Raw genomic sequence first — 12373 nt, 5'->3', positions numbered from 1 at the left:
TTATCAGGTATATTGCTTATCTCTGTTTCGTTTAGTTCTTTTTCTGAGGTTTTTTTCTTGTTCTTTCTTTTGGAGTATTTTCCTCTGTCTCCAGAAGAAGAAGAGGAGGAGGAGGAGGAAGAGGAGGAGGAGGGGGAGGAGGGGGAGGAGGAGGAGGAGGAAGAAGAAGAAGAGGAGGAGGAAGAAGGGAAAAAGAAAAAAAATCTTTCTTTTTCTTTTTCCCCTTCTCTTCCCATTTTATTGTCTTCTCCACATTTCATGTGTATGTTATCATATTTTACATCTTTTTATTCATATTTTTCTTTAATTTATAGCCATTTCTTTTCCACTTAAAGAAGTCCCTTTAACATTTCTTGTAAAGCTGATTTAGTAGTGATAAACTCCTTTATCTTTTGTTTGTCTTGGAAACTCTTTATTTCTTCTTCAAATCTGAATGATAACATTGCTGGGTAGAGTATATGGTTGTAGGTTTTTTCCTTTTGAATATATCATGCCATTCTCTTCTTCATTACAAAGTTTCTGCTGAAAAAACAGCTGACAGCCTTAGTTTTTCCTTTGTAGTAACCTTTTGTTTCTTTCTTGCTGCTTTTAAGATTGTCTCTTTATCTAACCTTTGACATTTTAATTATTATGTGTCATAGTGTGGACCTCCTTGGGTTCATCTTATTTGGAACTCTCTGTGCTTCTTGGATCTGGATGTCTATTTCCCTCCCTAGGTTAGGGAAGTTTCAGTTATTATTCCTTCGAATAAGTGTTCTATACCTTTCTCTCTCTTCTTCTGGAACTCCTATAATACAATTAGCAATAATCGCGCCCCGGATAAACCTCATTGGCTATGATACTGCCACTGCGCAAAGCTTGGAACTCCTATAATACAAATGTTTGTTTGCTTGATATGTCTGAGAGATCTCTTAATCTAGCCTCATTTTTAAAAATTCTTCTCTTTATTCTGTTCCCCTTGTGTGTTTTCCATTACCCTGTCTTCCAGGTCATTGCTACATTCTTCTGCATCCTCTAATCTGTTAATTCCCTCTAGTGTGTTTTTTATTTCAGTTATTGTATTCTTCAACTCTCATTGGTTTTTCTTAATATTTTTTATCTCTTTATTGAAGGTCCCACTTTGTCTTTCCATTCTTTTCTGCAGTCAGTGAGCACCTTTATGATCATTACTCTAAATTCTTTATCAGGTATATTGCTTATCTCTGTTTCATTTAGTTCTTTTTCTGAGGTTTTTTTCTTGTTCTTTCTTTTGGAGTATTTTCCTCTGTCTCCCCATTTTGCTTGACTTTTGGTGTTTATTTCTATGGATTAGGTGGAATGGCTACTTCTCCTAATGTTGAAGGAGTGGTCTTGTGTATGGTGTCCCCTCTGCAGACTGTGTGTGCTTGGTGACTTTTGCTGATTGGAGCTGTGGCTATATATGTTAGTTACTCTTTTAAACCATGGCATGTCTCCATCTCTCTTGCTGTTCTCTTGTCAATCTCTTTATCTTTGGTTGTTCAGTAGTTATTCAGTCAGCCCACAGTTGTTCTTCAGGAGGAATTATCTATTAATAGGTGTAATTTGGTGTGTTCCAATGAGGAGGTAAGTTCGGAGTTTTCCTACATTGCCATGTTGATCCAGAATCTATGGTAAGCATCTTCTAAAGGGGAGAGTAGTTTAAGATTAAAGGTAGTATTGATTGCTGCCATTTCTATAATTTCTTATTTGACTACAACAAATTGTACTCTTTCTCTTTTTTAAATTAAATGTGAATTGTTTCATTCAATGAAAACAAAGAGATGGGTTACTTAGAATTATAACTTAAGGTAGCTGGAGAAGCCATTCTATAATAATGTAGATAAACATATCCGTTTTTAAGTAACAGAATCTTAATATTTTAGTAAAATAATACACTGTTGAACTTTTTAACTTGCATATAGTTGAGAGACAATGTTATATTAGTTTATATGTTATGCTATGTTAAGAATGTTATGTTATATATGTTATGTTATATGTTATGTTATTTTAAGAATTTTAAGAATGCACTAAACAAAAATAAGATTTGGTGAAATACTGATACTACATTTTTGACGTTTAGCAAAATAGCACATGGCAAATTAACACACTATTATATTGTAAGATTATGCTCAAAGTTCTAACAATACAGGATGACATAATTACAGAATTAGTTGTTTACACAATCTCTGTGCACATTTACAATTTTATTTTTAACTTTTTAAAAATTGAATGAAAGCAGATTTTCTTCATTTCACATTTTTAAAAATTTTTGTTGTTAAAGTATAGTTTACATATGATGTTATATTAGTGTCAAATATGCAACTTAGTGATTTGACAATTATATATATTCCTCAATGCTCACCATGGTAAGTGAAGTAACCATGAATATGGTTTGATACACTTATTCAAAAAGCACAAATACTTGAAATACACGGGATAGTCAAGGCAGTTTGCCAAAATTATGACAGCACATGTTGTCAGCTAAAAACTAATTAAAACATGTCATTAGCTTGATGTTTTGTCAATGAAAAGGTAAAATAGACAAAAGGAAGATAAAATATATATGTATGACTTTCTAATGAAATAATTATATTCACTTGCATTAACAATGACAGAAAAATTATCTTTATGTTCCTCTATATCCTGCATTGTTTATAAAAACTAGAGCTGGTAGGACCTTGTGTAACATGGAGACACAGTTCTGTTTTGTTTGGTTAGTTTTAGTTCTGAGGAATTGACAGTTGTCACTCTCTCTCCATTAATAATTTTTCTTCCATGTAACCTAGTTGTCTGTGTTCTAGAGCTTAGTCACTCTGTAATACACTATATAGATCCTGAGAATGAAATGGCCTAAAGACAGAGAAACAGTTTATTTCTGATAGAAGTAGGATTCTTGGTGTGAGGAATTAGATTCTAGAGAAATGAAACTAGTATAATTTATAAGCCATACTATGTGTGCCACTTATTAAAACCTGCATCTTAACTAGCCCATAAAATATTAATAACAATATATTTTACATTAAAATCATTTGTTCATAGACAAGATATTTCTAAAAGTAGTACTAAAAAGAAAAGCTGAAACAATACTGATTGAGTTTAAATTTTTTTTGTTGTTTTTTAGAGAGAAGGAAGCACAGACATACAGATCCAGGAGCCATCAAAATCAACAAAAGCAGGCCAACAACAAAACATATTGTAGTGAAATTTGCAAAATCTAGTGATAAAGAAATGATCTTAAAAGCAGCAAGACAAAAGAAATCCTTAAGTTACAAGGGAAGACCCATAAAGGCTAGCTGGAGATTTGTCAACAGAAACTTGGCAAGTCAGAAGAGAGTGGCATGTTATATTCAAAGTACTAAGTAGGAAAAATCTGTAGCCAAAAATTCTCTATCCAGGAAGGCTGTCATTCAGAAAAGAATAAGAGATAAGGAGTTTCCCAGACAAACTAAGCCAAAGGAGTTTGTGACCACTAAACCAGCCTTGCAAGAAATATTAAAGGGGGCTCTTTGAGTGGAAAGGAAAGAACAAAAGTGACAAAGACAAGAAAGGAACAGAAAAAAATCTCTAGAAACAATGATTTAACAGGTAATACAATGTCACTAAATTCATAGCTTTCAATAATCACTTTTAATGTAAGTGGACTACATGCTCCAATCAAAGGTATAGGGTGTCAGAATGAATAAAAATATAAGACCCATCTATATGCTGCCTACAAGAGACCTATTTTAGACCTAAAGCCACCTGGAGATTGAAAGTGGGAATGGAGAAACATTTAGCATGCATATGGATATCAAAAACAAACTGGAATAGCAATATTTATATTGGTCAAACTAGACTTTAAAATAGACGGTAACAAGAGACAAACAAGGGAACTATATCATTACAAAGGGCACAATCCAACAAGAAGATATTACAATTATAAATATTTATGCATCCAACATGAGAGCACCCAAATATATAAAACAGTAAATAGCAAACATAAAGGAACTAATTGATAATAATACAATAATATTAGAGGACTTTGACACCCACTTACATCAATGGAAAGATCATCTAAATGGAAAATCAAAAAGGAAACAATGGTTTTGAATGACACACTGGACAAGATGGACTTAGATATAATCAGAACATTCCATCCTAAAACAGCAGAATACACATTCTTTTTTAAGTGCACATGGGACATTCTCCAGAATAGATCACATATTAGGTCATAAATCAAGCCTAAACAAATACAAAAAGATTGAAGTTGCCTTTTCTGACCACAATGCCATGAAACTAGAAGTCAGCCACAAGAAAAAAATCTGGAAAGACCACAAGACAAAAACATGAAGGTTAAACAGCATGCTACTAAACAATGAATGGGTGAACCAGGAAATCAAATAAGAAATTAAAAAATACATGGAAACAAATGAAAATAAAAACACAATGATCCAAGACCTTTGGGATACAGCAGAAGTGGTCCTAAGAAGGAAGTATATAGCCACACAGGCTTACCTCAAGAAGCAAGAAAAATCTCAAATAAACATCCTGACCTTAAACCTAAAAGAGCTAGAAAAAAGAACAAACAAAGCCCAAAGCCAGCAGAAGGAAGGAAATAATAAAGATTAGAGCAGAAATTAATGATATAGAAACTAAAAAAAAAAAAAAAAAAACCACAAAAAACCGATCAATGAAACTAGGAGTTCATTCTTTGAAAAGATAAACAAAATTGATAAACCTCTAGCCAGATTTATCAAAAGGAAAAGAGAAAGGACCCAAATAAATAAAATCACAAATGAGAGAGGACAGCCAATACAACATAAATACAAACAATCATAAAATAATATTATGAAAAACTATATGCCAACAAATTGGGCAACCTAGAAGAATTGGATAAATTCCTAGAAACATAACCTACCAAAATTGAAATAGAAAGAAATAGAAAACAGACCAGTAACTAGCAAAGAACTAGAATCAGTAATAAAAAACAAAAACAAAAACAAAAAAAACAACTTCCAATAAACAGAAGTCCAAGACCAGATGGCTTCACAGGCAAATTCTACAAGAAGAGTTAATATCTATCCTCAAACTATTACAAAAAGTAGAAAAGGAAAGAAAACTTCCAAATTCATTCTATGAGGTCAACATTATCCTGATACCAAAACCCGATAAAGACACCGCAAAAAAGAGCTACAGTCCAAAATCCCTGATGAACATAGATGTAAAAATTCTCAAAAATTACTAGCAAATTGAATCTAATAATACATTAAAAAATCATTCACAACAATCAAGTGTGATTTATTCCTGGGTTGCAAATGTGGTTCAGTACTTGCAAATCAATAAAATAAAGAATAAGAATCATATGATCATTTCAACAGATGCAGAAAAAGCATTTGACAAAGTACATCCATTCATAATAAAAACCCTCAACAAAGAAGGTTTAGAAGGAATATAACTCAACATAATAAAGGCCATCTATGAAAAGCCCACAGCTAATATCATCCTCAGTGCGGAAAAACAGAGCTTTTCCTCTAAGGTCCAGGAACAGGATAGGGATGTCCACTCTCACCACTTTTATTCAACAGAGTACTGGACGTCCTTGCCACAGCAATCAGACAACAAAAAGAAATAAAAGACATCCAAATTGGCAAGAAAGAAGTAGTATTTTTACTATTTGCAGATGACATGATACTATATATAGAAAACACAAAAGACTCCAAAAAACAGCTAGAACTGATAAACAAATTCAGTAAAGTCACAGGACATGAAATCAACATCAGAAATCTGTTGCAGCAGAATGAGAAATTAAAGAACCAATCCCATTTACAATTGCAGCAGAAAGAGAAATTAAGAAATCAATCCCATTTACAATTGCACCAAAACCAATAAGATACTTAGAAATAAACCTAACCAGAGAGATGAAAGACCTGTACTCTGAAAATTATAAAACACTGATGAAAGAAATTGAAGATGACACAAAAAATGGAAAGACATTCCATGTTCATGGATTGGATGAACAAATATTGTTAAAATCTCTATACTACCTAAAGCAATTTACACATTTAAAGCAACCCCTATCAAAATACCAACAGCATTTTTCACAGAGGTAGAACAAACAATCCTAAAACTTGTATGGAACCACAAAAGACCCTGAATAGCCTAAGCAATCTTGAAAAAGAAAAGCAGAGCTGGAGGCATCACAATTCCAGACTTCGTTATATTACAAAGCTGTAGTAATCAAAACAGTAGCGTACTGGCACAAAAATAGACATGCAGATCAATAGAACAGGATAGAAAACCCAGAAATGAACCCACAACTATATGGTCAATTAATCTTCAACAAAGCATGAAAGAATATCCAATGGGAAAAGAATATTCTCTTCAACAAATAGTGTTGGGAAAATTGGACAGCAACATGCAAAATAATGAAATGAAACTAGACCACTTTCTTACACTATACATGAAAATAAATTCAAAATGGATTAAAGACCTAAATGTGAGACAGGAAACCATAAAAATCCTAGAAGAGAACACAAACAGTAACTTCTTCTTTGACATTGGCCATAGTAACTTCTTTCTAGATATGTCTCCTGAGGCAAGGGAAACAAAGGCAAAAATAAACTATTGGAACTACACAAAATAAAAAGCTTTTGCTCAGCAAAGGAAGCAATCAATGAAACTAAAGGGCAACCTACAAGACAGGAGAAGATAATTGCAAATGACATATCTGATAAAGGGTTAGTATCCAAAATATATAAAGATCTTATCAAACTCAACACCCCCAAAATGAATAATCCAATTAAAAAATGGGCAGAAGACATGAATGGATATTTTTCCAAAGAAAACATCAGATGGCCAATAGACCCATGATATTCACCATCATTAATCATCAAGGAAATGCAAATTAAAAAAACAATGAGAGGGGCGCCTGGGTGGTTCAGTTGGTTAAGCGACTGCCTTCGGCTCAGGTCATGATCCTGGAGTCCCTGGATCGAGTCCCGCATCGGGCTCCCTGCTCAGCAAGGAGCCTGCTTCTCCCTCTAACCCTCCCCCCGTCATGTACTCTCTCTCTCTCTCTCTCATTCTTGCTCTCTCAAATAAATAAATCAAAAAAAAAAAAAAAAAAAAAAAAAAAAAAAAAAAAAAAAAAAAAAAACAATGAGATATCACTTCACATCTGTCAGAATGGCTGAAATTAACAACCTAAGAAACAACAGGTGTTGGTGAAGATGTGGAGAAAGGGGAACCCTCTTGCACTGTTGGTGGGAATGCAAACTGGTGCAGCCACTCTGGAACACAGTACAGAGGTTCCTCAAAAAGTTAAAAATAGAACTACCTTGTAATCCAGTAATCATATAATTAGATATTTATCCAAATAATGCAAAAATACTACTTCAAAAGGACACATGCACCCCGATGTTTATAGCAGCATTATCTACAATAGCCAAATTATTGAAACAGCCCAGGTGTCCATCCATTGATTGATGAATGGATGAAGAAATGGTCCATTTCTTATATATATATAAAATGGACCATTCTCAGCCATAAAAATGAATGAAATCTTGCCATTTGCAATGACATGGATAGGGCTAGAGAGTATATGCTAAGTGAAATGATTCAGTCAGAGAAAGACAAATACTGTGATTTCACTCATATGTGGAATTTAAGAAACAAAACAAATGAACAAAGGAGAAAAAAGAGAGAGAGAGAAAGGCAAACCAAGAAACAGACTCAACTGTAGAGAACAAACTGATGGTTACCAGAAGGGAGGTAGGTGGGTGGGAGGCTGGGTTAAATAGGTGATGGGGATTAAGGAGTGCACTTATTGTGATGAACACCAGCTGATGTATGGAAGTGTTGAATCACTATATTGTATACCTGATACTAATATTACACTGCATGTTAACTAATTGAAATTTAAATAAAAACTTTAAAAACTACCAATTTATTTCAGAGAATATACTGATAATACTAGAATGTAAACATTTTTGGCAAAGAATGTTCAGTGTCTTAATTACGCTTTCCAAAGACAATGCTATGACTACCTAAACCACATACCTCCCTTACAAAAATGGAAAAAAAAGGATAAACAACTGGCATTAATTGAAAAAGTCATATGCAATCTGAGCTCACATAAGATAATATGTACTAGGATGGATATCTTGATTGAAAGATTATTGAAATAATTCTGTACAGGTTGGTAGATAACTGGGACTCTGAGTGAACTGAATGCCTCTCTCCCTAGACTTCTGTCTCCAAATTTCTTCCATTTAATCCAGCAATGAATAGGGATAATGCCTGGCACAAAATAGGACTCTGAGAACCAGGGCTTCTAAGTAAGGCCAGCATCATTCTGACTTTTTGCCAGACCATTCAATAAACATTGTCACTATGTAGTTAAGCAATTTAATCACTCAAATTATTACCAACAACTTGAAGAAGTATGGAGTACAACATTGAGTTAAGAATTTTGGAGAGGGGTGAAAGACTGTATGGTAAGCATCATTGGAAGCTTTTCCTTAGTAGTACATGGAGTATCATTTACCCTTCAACCAGCTAAAAGTCATATCTTACATGAAGTTAGTGTAGTATCACACCAGGAACATGTCATTGTAAGTGGTATTGTGTGTTTTTTTTTTTTTTTTAAGATTTTATTTATTTGACAGAGAGAGACACAGCGAGAGAGGGAACACAAGCAGGGGGAGTGGGAGAGGGAGAAGCAGGCTTCCCGCTGAGCAGGGAGCCCGATGCGGGGCTCGATCCCAGGACCCTGGGATCATGACCCAAGCCGAAGGCAGACGCCCAACCATCTGAGCCACCCAGGCGCCCCAGGGGTATTGTGTTTTTAATTTCAATTTCAATTTTATGTTCATGGTTAGTATACAGAATATGATTAACTTTGTTCATTTTTGATCTTGTATCCTGTGACTTTGAGAACTCATTCTTAGTTCTGCATTTTTTTTTCAGATTCCTCGGAATTTTCTATATAGATAACCATGTCACCTGCAAATTGGGACAGTTTTCTTTCTTCCTTTCTAATTTATATGTCTTTTATTTCTTTTACTTGCTTTATGCTTGTTAAGAATTCCAGTACATGTTGAATGAAAGTGGTGAGAGTGAGCAACCTTGCCTTGTTTCCCATCTTTGGGGGGAATAATTCAGCCTTTCATTAGGAAGTACAATAAGGGGAATAAGTTAGTTGTAATATGAATAAGCATAAGTGAAGTGTGGGTTTTGTATGAATGCTATTTATCAAATTAAAGGAGTGTTTATTCTTAGTTTGCAAGGAGCTTAATCATTAATGTTGAGTTTTGTAAAAGATTCCTTCTGCATCAATTGATAGGATCTCGTGCTTTTTCTTTTTTTATTCTTTTGATATCATGGATTGTAATTCTGGTCTTAGTGTATACTTATGTTAATATATTGCTGAATTTAGTTGCTTAGTATTTGTTGAGAGTTTTTACATAGAATTTCATGAAAGATACCAGTCTGTGTTTTTCTTTTTTCTGTGATGTCTTTATGTGTTTCTGCTATCAGGATAATTGTGGCCCTCATAAAATGAGTTAGGGAGTGTTCCTTGTCTTTTATTTTCTAGAACAGATTAGTAGAATTGCTGCTATTTTTTCTCTCCCTGATTCATACAATTCTCCAATGAAATCATATGGGTCTGTTTTTCTAGTAAAACCATCTGGCCTTTCAGAAGCTTTTTAACTGTGGGTTAAATTTTTATTTTATATTGAGTTGGTAGTTTGTGATTTCTTGAAGCATTGGTCCATTTCATCTAAGTTACTGAATTTATGTGAGTAGAGTTGTTTATAACTTTTTAGTGGCAATAGAATCTGTAAATATCCTTTATTTTATTCCTAATATTGGTTAAGTTGTGTCTGTCATTTTACCTTAGTTTGTCTTTCTTGATATTTATCAATTTTATTATCTTTTTAAGGAACCATTTTTTGTTTCAATAAATATCCATGGTTTTTCATGAGGCATATTTTTAAAAAGAAGTGTCTTTAGTTTTGTGATGGTGAGTCATTGTTATCAAACTGCTAAAGGCTTCAATTTTCTTCCTTTATATTGCTTTTATATTGAATGGCTAATTTCTAATGGCCTAAATTAATCTAGCCATATGTTATCAGGTTGTGCAGAACTTTAAAATACTGATACTTAATAGCATAATTTCAATTAAAGGGTTGCAGTTGTCAATCCTGGCTTTTAATCTATGGTTAATTCAAGGTTTTTGAAATAAAAAGTTAACTATTACAGAACGGAGAAAATCCCAAAATAACATTTTCTTTTTTTTAAATTTAATTTAATTTTATTATGTTAGTCCCAATAAAATGCATCATTATTTTTTGATGTAGTGATCCACAATTCATTGTTTTCATATAACACCCAGTGCTCCATGCAGTACGTGCCCTCCTTAATACCCATCACTGGCCTAACCCATCCCCTCACCCCCCTCCCTCTAAAACCCTCAGTTTGTTTCTCAGAGTCCATAGTCTCTCATGGTTCATCTCTCCCTCCGATTTCCCCCCTTCACTTTTCCCTTCCTTCTCCTAATGTCCTCTATGCTATTCCTTATGTTCCACAAATAAGTGAAACCATATGATAATTGGCTTTCCCTGCTTGACTTAGTTCACTTAGCATAATCTCCTCCAGTCCCATCCATGTTGATGTAAAAGTTGGGTAGTCATCCTTTCTGATTGCTGAGTAATATTCCATTGCATATATGGACGACATCTTCTTTATCCATTCATCTGTTGAAGGGCATCTTGATTCTTTCTACAGTTTGGCTATTGCGGACATTGCTGCTATGAACATTGGGATGCATATGGCCCTTCTTTTCACTACATCTGTGTCTTTGGGGTAAATACCCGGTACTGCAATTCCTGGGTCATACGGTAGCTCTATTTTTAATTTTTTGAGGAATCTCCACACTGTTTTCCAAAGTGGCTGTACCAACTTGCATTCCCACCAACAGTGTAAGAGGGTTCCCCTTTCTCCACAACCTCTCCAACATTTGTTGTTTCTTGCCTGGCAAGAAATTGTTGTCAATTTTTGCCATTCTAACTGGTGTAAGGTGGTATCTCAATGTGGTTTGGATTTGAATTTCCCTGATGGCTAATGATGATGAACATTTTTTCATGCGTCCGTTAGCCATTTGTATGTCTTCTTTTGAGAAGTGTCTGTTCATGTCTTCTGCCCATTTTTTGACTTGATTATTTGTTTTTTGGGTGTTGAGTTTGAGAAGTTCTTTATAGATCTTGGATACCAGCCCTTTATCTGTACTGTCATTTGCAAATATCTTCTCCCATTCTGTGGGTTGCCTCTTTGTTTTATTGACTGTTTCCTTTGCCGTGCAGAGCTTTTTATCTTGATGAAGTCCCAAAAGTCATTTTTGCTTTTGTTTCACTAGCCTTTGGAGACATGTCTTGAAAGAAGTTGCTGTGGCCAATGTCAAAGAGGTTACTGCCTATATTCTCAAGGATTTTGATGGATTCTTGTCTCACATTGAGGTCTTTCATCGATTTTGAGTTTGTCTTTGTGTATGGTGTTAGAGAATGGTCGGGTTTCATTCTTCTGTATATAGTTGTCCAATTTTCCCAGCACCATTTATTGAAAAGACTGTCTTTTTTCCATTGCATATTTTGTCCGGCTTTGTCGAAGATTATTTGACCATAGAGTTGAAGGTCCATATCTGGGCTCTCTATTCTGTTCCATTGGACTATATGTCTGTTTTTGTGTCAGTACCATGCTGTCTTGGTGATCACTGCTTTGTAATATAGCTTGAAATCAGGCAACGTGATGTCCCCAGCTTTGTTTTACTTTTTCAAAATTTCCTTGGTGATTCGAGGTCTTTTCTGATTCCATACAAATTTTATTTGTGTTTGTTCCAGCCCTTTGAAAAATGTAATTGGAATTTTGATCGGGATGGCATTGAAGGTATAGATTGCTCTGGGTAGCATAGACATTTTAACAATGTTTATTCTTCCGATCCATGAGCATGGACTGTTTTTCCATCTTTTTGTGTCTCCTTCAATTTCTTTCATGAGTGTTCTGTAGTTCCTAGAGAATAGATCCTTTACCTCTTTGGTTAGGTTTATTCCGAGGTATCTTATGGTTTTTGGTGCTATTGTAAATGGAATCGTTTCTTTAATCTCTCTTTCTGCAGTTGCATTGTTAGTGTATAAGGAAGCAACTGATTTCTGTGCATTGATTTTGTATCCTGCCACATTACTGAATTGCTGTATGAGTTTTAGTAATTTGGGGGCGGATTCTTTTGGATTTTCCACATAAAGTATCATCTCATCTGCGAAGAGAGTTTAACTTCTTCTTTGCCAATTTGAATAACTTTTATTTCTTTTTGTTGTCTGATTCCTGTTGCTAGGACTTC

General features: G+C 34.4%; 1 pseudogene; it reads right to left on the bottom strand.

Annotated features, from left to right (window-relative positions):
* Positions 1-704: 704 nt before the first annotated feature.
* LOC116637893 lies at positions 705-859 on the bottom strand (annotated as a pseudogene).
* Positions 860-12373: the final 11514 nt, after the last annotated feature.

The sequence above is a fragment of the Phoca vitulina genome, unplaced genomic scaffold (genome assembly GCF_004348235.1).
Source record: "Phoca vitulina isolate PV1807 unplaced genomic scaffold, GSC_HSeal_1.0 scaffold1, whole genome shotgun sequence".
In the NCBI taxonomy this organism is placed as follows: Eukaryota; Metazoa; Chordata; class Mammalia; order Carnivora; family Phocidae; genus Phoca; species Phoca vitulina.
Note: the sequence above shows the minus strand (reverse complement) of the source record. Positions and strands in the feature narration are given on the sequence as shown.